General features: G+C 47.9%; 1 pseudogene; it reads left to right on the plus strand.

Annotated features, from left to right (window-relative positions):
• The first annotated feature begins 7510 nt into the window (after nt 1-7510).
• LOC116912003 lies at nt 7511-8680 on the plus strand (annotated as a pseudogene).
• Nucleotides 8681-9673: the final 993 nt, after the last annotated feature.

The raw sequence follows: 9673 nt of genomic DNA on the forward strand, positions 1-9673 counted from the left end.
TGCAAATCAAAACAACCCTGAGATTTCACCTCACACCAGTGAGAATGGCTAAGATCAAAAACTCAGGTGACAGCAAATGCTGGCGAGGATGTGGAGAAAGGGGAACACTCCTCCATTGTTGGTGGGGTTGCAGACTGCTACAACCATTCTGGAAATCAGTCTGGAGGTTCCTCAGAAAATTGGACATTGAACTGCCTGAGGATCCAGCTATACCTCTCCTGGGCATATACCCAAAAGATGCCCCAACATATAAAAAAGACACGTGCTCCACTATGTTCATTACAGCCTTATTTATAATAGCCAGAAGCTGGAAAGAACCCAGATGCCCTTCAACAGAGGAATGGATACAGAAAATGTGGTACATCTACACAATGGAATATTACTCAGCTATCAAAAACAATGACTTTATGAAATTCGTAGGCTAATGGTTGGAACTGGAAAATATCATCCTGAGTGAGCTAACCCAATCACAGAAAGACATACATGGTATGTACTCATTGATAAGTGGCTATTAGCCCAAATGCTTGAGTTACCCTAGATGCCTAGAACAAATGAAACTCAAGACGGATGATCAAAATGTGAGTGCAGATCGCTCATGAGAGAGACACAGCCAGAATACAGCAAATACAGAGGCGTATGCCAGCAGGAAACCACTGAACTGAGAACGGGACCCCTGTTGAAGGAATCAGAGAAAGAACTGGAAGAGCTTGAAGGAGCTCGTGACCCCATATGTACAGCAATGCCAACCAACCAGAGCTTCCAGGGACTAAGCCACTACCCAAAGACTATACATGGACTGACCCTGGACTCTGACCTTGTAGGTTGCAATGAATATCCTAGTAAGAGCACCAGTGGAAGGGGAAGCCCTGGGTCCTGCTAAGACTGAACCCCTAGTGAACTAGACTGTTGGGGAGAGGGCAGCAATGGGGGGAGGGTTGGGAGGGAACACCCATAAGGAAGGGGAGGGGGGAGGGGATGTTTGCCGGAAAGCAGGGAAAGAATAACATTCGAAATGTATATAAGAAATACTCAAGTTAATAATAAAAAAAAAAAAAAAAAAAGAGTGTCATGCTTCCAGAGGACCTAGATTCAGGTCCCAGCACCCATATAGGGAGCTCAAAATTGTCTTTGCATCGAGCCTCAAGGAACCCAACACTCTCTTCTCGCCTCTGAGGACACTGTACTCAAGTACACAAATCAACATTCTGATACATATATACATAGTTTAAAATTAAATTTAAAAGGAAATAATACCCTGGCCTGGTGGCGTGTGCCTTTAATCCCAAGCACTCAGGAGGCAGAGGCAGGAGGATCTCTGAGTTTAAGGCCAGCTTGGTCTACACAGCCAATTCTAGGACAGCCTGGGCTACAGAGAGAAACCCTGTCTAAAAAATAAACAAAAAAAGTATATAAAATTACCTCTGTATGCATAAACTATCCATGAAACAAATACTTCGTGTGGAGTCTAAAGCTTTTCTAATGTTTTGGAGAACACTTGGATTTTTGTTATAGCTACCATGGAAGACTGAGATAGCCCAAACACTCTGTTTCAGACACTCCTTGTAAGATGCCATATTAACTACTTTTCTCAGTGCTCTAACAAAATACCTGACAAAAGTTGGCTAGGGGAAGACAGTGTTGTCAGGTCACAGTCTGAGAGCAGTTATCACCATGGAAGAGTGATGGCAAGAGCATGAGATGCCCCACAGCGCTTCAGTCAGGAAGCAGAAATGCTATGCTCAGCTCACTTTCCCGTTTTAGTTCACCGGTGCCAGCCCTGGGGAGAGTACACATAGAATAGGTCTTCTCACCTCTAACCCACTCTAGAAACTTCCTCACAGACAAGCCTGTGGGGTCATCTCTTGGGTGATTATAGACCTTCTTCAGTTGACAGTATTGGTCATCACAGATGCCATATTCCTCCTGAAGTGCAGCATCCCCACAATGCAGCTGTCTTAAGACCCCTGGAGACTGGTTAGAAACCAGTGCACAGAAACATCGACATTTTGCAAGCATAAATCTGATTGACTAGTCTCCTTGATGACAGAGAGTGGCCTATCAACTGCTGCTTAGTGCTCAGTGTGTGGTAAACACACTTTCATTCCTCTCCAGCTCACCCCTTCCTCTGACACAGGTAAGTGATGTTGGACTGCATGAAGACTCCATGTAAACTGTCCCTCTAATTTACAAAATGAATCAGCACCAGAGTCCAGCTTTAGTGCTAGCTCAGACCAGAAAGGCAAGCGTTAAAAAACTTATTTCACTGAAGTTACAGATTTTATTTATTCGGGGTCTCACTGCACAACCCTGGCTGGCCTGGAACTCACTGTATAGACCACACCAGTCTCAAATTTATGGAGACTGCTTCTGTGTTATGAGTTAAAGTTGTGTGCCCCGTGTCCAGCTTCATTTCTCCTTTTTAAGACATTGCATTTCTATAAATTAGTGTCTCTCCTCCCACCCCCAATTTGCCCACCTAAAACCTCGGAATGTGACCAGTTTGGGGATTCTGTTCTCCAGGCATGACCTAGCCATTGCGCTCTTATAATCAGAGCATCTGCCGTGTCACATACAGGGCTGGGCCCACTAACATCGCCTTGTGGTGAGCAGGGATGGGTTATGAGGAACACGAGGCTCAGGAGCTGTAACGGATCCGTCCCCTGCACGAGGATATGTGAAGAGTTACAATTACCAGGGCAGGAAGGGCTCTTCTTCAGTGGTTTAACTGCCCATAAGTTGTCCAAGCCCCTGTAAGGAACCCCCGTTGAATTCAGTGGCCCACCAAGCTATGACTGGGTAGATGCATGTACTGGCTGGTTTTGTGTGTCAACTTGACATAAGCTGGAGTTATCACAGAGAAAGGAGTCTACCTTGAGGAAATGCCTCCATAAGATCCAGCTGTGAGGCATTTTCTCAATTAGTGATCAAGGGGGAGGGCCCAGCCCATTGTGGGTGGTGTCATTCCTTTCTCAGGCTGGTCATCCTGAGTTCTATAACTCATAAACTGTGCTCATGCTGAGCAAGGCAGGGGACCCAATCCAGTAAGCAGCACCCTCCATGGCCTTTGCATCAACTCCCGCCTCCAGGTTCCTGCCCTGTGTGAGTTCCTGTTCTGACTTCCTTTGGTGATAAACAGTGATGTGGGGGTGTGAGCTGAATAAACCCTTTCCTGTCCAACTTGCTTCTTGGTCATGGTGTTTCATCTCAGCAATGGGAACCGTGACCAAGACATCACATTCCTTTGGTCTGTTATTGATACCTGGTCTACGGTGAACAGATGTTCATTCACATCTCCCTAGGAAAGAACCAAGACTGGGTTGGGAGGAAGTAGTTTCTTTGCTGCTAGGATGAAAAGACATGCAACTGAGGCTAAGATTACTTTAAGTATCTGTGGGGATAATCCCAAAGTAGCCATCTTCTCCAATGCATGATGGAACTGCACGCCTCCTTGCTATGGTAGCAGTTATATTGATCCTGCATGGCTAATAATATGCAACTATGGGTATTCCATCTTTACAAAGAATCTTCTTCTTCTTCTTCTTCTTCTTCTTCTTCTTCTTCTTCTTCTTCTTCTTCTTCTTCTTCTTCTTCTTCTTCTCCTCCTCCTCCTCCTCCTCCTCCTCCTCCTTCTCCTTCTCCTTCTTCTCATTCTTCCTCCTCTTCCTCCTCCTCTTTGTCCCCCTCCTCCTCCCCCCTCCTCCTCTTCCTCCTCCTCCTCTTCCTTCTTCTTCTATCAGACTGCGTTTGCCAAAGAGTTAAGAAAGAGGCTGATTCAGGAGGGACCTTAGAATAAGCATGGGGGATTTGAGGCTTTGCTAAGCCCCATGGTGGAGTCCAGGCCTTCTAATGTATAAAAGGCTACAGTGAATCTGAATGACTTAGATTGGCATTGAAACTGCATGTTAGATGCCTAGGCAGTCAGGAGTGGGTGAGAAAGGGGGAAATTCGATAAAGGAGTCTCCCTGGGTTACTCAAAGGTAAATGGTAACCAGGTGGTGGAAGAGGAGGTGGTGGTGGTGGTGGTGGTGGTGGTGAAGATGGAGGTGGAGGTGTTGTTGGTGGTGGTGGTGGTGGTGGAGGTGGAGGTGGTGGTGGTGGTGGTGGAGGTGGAGGTGGTGGTGGAGGTGGTGGTGGTGGTGATGATGATGGTGGAGGTGTTGGTGGTGGTGGTATAGGTGGTGGTGGTGGTAGTGGTGCAGGCCTTGAATTCCAGCACTCCCAGGAAGCAGGTGGATCTCTGTGAGTCCCGTCTGTAGTCTGGTCTACAGAGAGTTCCAGGACATCCGGGGTTACACAAAGAAACCCCCATCTCAAACAAAGAAAAAAGCAAACGGTCAAGATTTGTGTCAATCCAAAGATCCTACGGAACTATTTCACAGAAAGCCAATTATTATGCTTATGTGCTTCTGAAGAGATTTTGAACTGAATAACAGTTTACCAAAGGGGTGGAAGAAGTACAGATAATTCCCCTTGTGTTTGCTGCTATGGCAGAAAGAGGTATCCTGAGGGAGCTGCTGCCCTAGCTGCTTCCTTAACGGAGTCTGTCTGCAGCTGAGGACCATGCAGGACTCACCTGTTAAATTGTAGGCTGACTGGTCCTCTACAAATGTGAAGAAAGTTTGGGCATGGGTGGATGGCAGCTGTGCCTTGGTTCCTGGAAGCCCCCAGGAGCACCAGGAGCAGTGGGTACTGGGAATGACAGAGGTCTGACATGGCGGGGCTGCTGAAAAGGTGTGTTTGATCTAGAACACCAGTTCTTGCCTTCCTGATGCTGTAACCCTTTAATACAGCTCCTCATGTTGTGCTGACCCCCAACCATAAAATTACTTTCATTGCTACTTGATAGCTGTAATTTTGCTACTGTCATGGATCATAATGTAAATATATGATGTGCAGGATATCTGATATCAACCCACATGGGAACCACTGGTATAGGTTGAGCAATGATCTCTCAAGGGAATGCTGTGTACATTTCTCCACTGTGGGAAGCATGAAGCTGTAGTCAGAGACTGTTTTCTCATTCTAGGGACTTTTGAGCATCAAAGTGGAGGCAAATGTGGCAGGACTTGTGTTGAACCAAAGTGGTATGAGACAATTCACTTGGGAGCCAAATCCGGTGATCATGAACCTCTGATAGGCCTTAAAGCCTGGTCAGTCATCAAAAGTACAAATGCTAGGACAGCACAGGGAAGAACGATGAAGCGCGTCCCAGAGTATGTGACTGATGTCTACTCGTGCCCTGAAGTTGGACCTTATTTGCCTGGTCTAGGACCTTTCAGCAGCTGGGTGTGACTGAAGGAGGCCAGCAGCCAGATGCAGCTCACCGCCCAGGCTGTCAGACCCAGATAACTGCTCCCGGCACAGCAGATGAGATCTTGAACTTGCCCCTGCTTAGTACCCGGCTAGACCAAGCAGAGTGCGCCAGTCTGACCAAGCTCCTCCCCCTCCCCCAAGATATGGGATATGCTCAGCAGCCACATAGCAATACCTCGGGATGAGGAACGCTGACAGCTCACGAAGAATGATAAGGTATTGCTTCCCATCCATGTTGCTGTCCCCACATTTCTATTGGTTTTTTTTTTCCACTTTACCCTTTTGTTTCCCCTAGCAGCTGAAACCTGAGACCAACTCTCATTTGCCTGGAATAGTGCATGGGGAGGGGGTTTTGGAGTGCCTACCCACACTCTGTAAAAAGGCTTCTATCTGCAATACTAGCCTTGACTGTTGTGCAGATTTTTTAAAGTATGTAAAAGATGGAAAAGTACACTGGTGGAAAATCAGTGCACATAAGGTGCAGGGGCCAGGAACAGCTGTCACATCCTTGTGAGATCGTATTCATGTGAGTTTCATAGTTGGATATGGTGCAGATGATACCTAAGCATGACTGGGAAAACCCTACAGCAATCTGTGATGTGAGAACATCAGCTAAGGTGTTGAAACACAGAGTACCCCGCACACAGACGGTAAGAGAAGGCATGTGCAGATGCCCGAACAAGAGGTAGGCTAGTCCTCAAGTATTAGTTATGTCTCCCACTGCTGTGACAAAGTGCATGACGACATCGACTTAAGGAGGAAAAAGTGTATCCTGGATCACAGTCCAAGGACAAAGACCACTGTGTCAGAGAAGGTATGGTGGTGGCAGGAATGTGAGCTGGCTGGTCTGGTCGTGGTACATCCTTGGTCAGGAACCAGAGAAGAGAGGTGGAGGGGGAGAGGAAGGGGAGAGGAGGGCAAGGGAAGGAGGGAGGGAGAGAAAAAAGAGGAGAGGGAGAGAAGACAGATGAGCAAGAGAGAGGAAGGGAAGGGGAGGAAGAGCGAGAAAAGGAGGGACAGGGAGAGGAGGAAAGAAAGGGAGGGTTAGGGAGGGAGGGGAAGGAGACAGACAGACAGACAGACAGACACTAGTGCCCAGCTTGCTTCTCTTCTTTATTTGGACCAGGGAAGACTGTTGACTGCATTCAGGATTTCAGATGATGGTCCCAATGCGATGAACTCAACCTAGAAATTCCTTCATCGACTTGTCCAGGGGTTCGTTTGCTAGGAAATTCAAGATCCAATCAAGCTCACCATCCAGATAATCCTCACAGTATCTAGCAAGATGGTTTGGCAGGTAAAAGTGCTGTGCTAGCCTGACAAAGTTTGATCCCGGGAACCCACAATGTACGAAGAGACATAACTCCCAAAAGTTATCACACATGCCAAATAAAAGTTGCTTAAAATTTTTAAGGATTAACTACCCCAGAAGTCCCAATACACGTTATTGTCATTGCTGTTGGCTGCATCCCAAAACTAAAGATCAGTTGCTGAGAACATCACGTGTACTGGTTGCAGGAGATGCAGAAATAGGGCTGCAGTAAGGGGAAGCCTCTCTTCACCGTCTAGTATAAAGTCCGCTGGGGAAGAACTGTTGTCAGTGGTCCTGCTCACCTGTACACACAGTGTACTCAGCCATCAGCATGCCAAGCTGTGCTCACTGGCACAAGTTAGCACGGTCGTGCTTGCAGCCAGTGACTTCCCATTTGGAATTAAGGCCACTCCGCAGTAGGGAACACACCTTGAGTGCCTTAAACTGGGAGGAAAGCTGTGCCTGGTGAGTTCATAGGCCCTGGTGGGGAAGGTACTGCTAAGGTTTGCTAAATGGATATAATGTGACTGTCAAATCGCCTTCCAAATGTTTGCATTTGTGCCCTCAGATGCTGCTGCTGCCAGCCTTTGTCCAGGAAGCTTCGTTTATGCAGCATTGACTGTGGAGACTCCTAGCTGGACAAGCGCTCAGAATAAGTGACTGTTGTAGGTGACAAAGCAGCCCACAGCTCAGCCCTAGATGGAAGTAGAAGACTAAACCTCCGGCCCAGCAGTGGTGGTGCAAGCCTTTAATCCCCGCACTCCAGGGGCAGAGGCAGGCAAATGTCTGAGGTTGATTACCTGAGAGCCAGGACTACATAGAGAAACTGTCTTGGAAAACACACACACACACACACACACACACACAGTGAAGCAGTAGTGACAGAGGCGGCGAGACACCTTAAAAGACGGTGACAATGGAGACCATGATCAGAATAAAGAAAGCGGCATGCAGAAAGGTGGTGACAAGTGTTCAGGTTTGGTCTTGCTGGCAATTGTAATGCCATGTGTAGGCCCCCAAGACCTGGGGTCTGTCCACAGCCCCAAGTGACTCTGCCCCCAAATTATTTCTGATTGGTAAATAAAGATGCCAACAGCCAATAGCTGGGTAGAAGACGCATAGGCAGGGTTTAGGCTTCATAGGCTTTGGGGCTGGAGGAAAACCATGAGAAGGAGAAGTTAGAGAAGAAGGAGCCATGGGTTAGGTGAGCCATAAGAATGTGGCCCTGAGGGCTGGCCAATGGGAGTTAAGAGTAGCCCAGGTGGTCATAGAATAATAATTTGGGGTTATCAATAGGAAAGTAGAGTCTAATAGCTTAGTGGTTGCTGTCTCCCCAGCTCTGGTGGTGCTAAAGGCTGTGTGTGTCTCATCTGGGAACTGAATGATCAAAGGTGGGGTGGAAACCCTAGGTTGGGATTAAATGATTTGAAAGGAAGAAACGGTTTGAGCCAAGAGCCAGAGCCAGAGCTGCAGCAGGAGGGAGACTATTGTCCCTGGACCAGCAGAGCATCCCTGCAGCGCTTCACCTTTTGTTGCTCTAGGGGACCCCACCCCCTGCATCCCACCAGTTCACAGAGCAGAACATCAGCCGATTGGCGCCTTCGCCTCTGTGGAGCAGTTCTGGAAGTTTTACAGCCACATGGTCCGTCCTGGGGTCCTGACAGATCACAGTGACTTTCATCTCTTCAAAGAAAGGATCAAACCCACGTGGGAGGACGATGCAATCAAAGATGGGGCCAGGGGATCGTTCAACTTCTGAAGGGCTTAGCTTCCCATTGCCCTGAGAATCTCATCCTGGCCATACGAGGGCAGCCATAATTCATGGATGGGGAGGAGAGCTGCAGGGCCGTGGTCTCTGTGTGCTTTCAGGAGGACATTATTTCTATAAGGAATAATACCACCAGCGACCAAGCAGCCACAGTGCGAATCCAGGATATTCCTCAGCACGTGTTTAACCTACCTCCCAACACCATTATGACCCACACCGACAGCATCAAAACGCCAGGCGGCCTGGACCCCCCAAGGCGCTCTTTTTTTTCTTTTCAAAACCTCTGAAAGCTGTGAGTGAATGTGCCCTGACCCTCTCCCTCCCTGGACAGCACCATCACTGAAGCTGTGTCATTGGAGTCTCTTGTCTGTTGGCACGCTACCTGGAAGACCCTTCTGTCCTGGACGAGAGGAACAGAAGAGTGGGGGCACTTCCCCTCCCTGCTTGTGCCCTTTCCCCTTCCCTTGAACCCTCCCACCAGGCTGGGCCGAAGGTCTCCGAGGATAGCCTCTGGTAGACAGTTCAACACCAATTAAATGTTTTCCTTTAAGAGACGTGCCATGGACATGGTGTCTCTTCACAGAAATAGAAACCCAAACCAAGACACCCTGGGACGAGAGTTACAGAGAGTTGTGAACTGCCATGTTTTTGGAAACCAAACCTGGGTCCTCTACAAGAACACCAATGGCTCTTAACTGCCCAGCCATCTCTCCAGCACATTTCTTTTTTGTTCTGTTGTTGTCACTGTTTTGTTTTGTTTTGTTTTTTGAGACAGGGTCTTGATGTGCATCACATGGCCATGCATGTTAGAATCCTTCCAAGCCATGTCCCCTTCTTTAGTCAGCACAGTGACCTCCCCCTCTGCAGTGCCAACAGAACCCAAATGGTGCCACACCCCTGGATCAGACAAAGAAAAGAACAGTAGAGTAGAAACTTCAGTGTCAGAAAAAATTCTCCTCCTTTCCTCGCTCTGTGTCCTTGAGAAAGCTGCCTCACCTTTCTGAGCCTCAGATTTTTCAAACAGGCATGGGAGTGCTCACCGCAGCAATGGCTGCCGGGAAGCAGGGCTCTGTGTGCTGTAATCATTACCTAATGTCCTTCTCTGAAGCAAAGGCAAGTGAAAAAGTGAAGCTAGCAGCAGTGGACACAGTCCCATCACTCATTGCAAGCTGCGCTTCACCACAATAGAGCATTTGCTCTTCCACGGCCAAGATCAACAGTGGAAGGGAATTGGGATACTATTGATCCTGAGACAGTTGGAACACTGAAAGTTCACAGAA

This window comes from Rattus rattus, chromosome 11, assembly GCF_011064425.1.
Source record: "Rattus rattus isolate New Zealand chromosome 11, Rrattus_CSIRO_v1, whole genome shotgun sequence".
NCBI classification, from domain to species: Eukaryota; Metazoa; Chordata; class Mammalia; order Rodentia; family Muridae; genus Rattus; species Rattus rattus.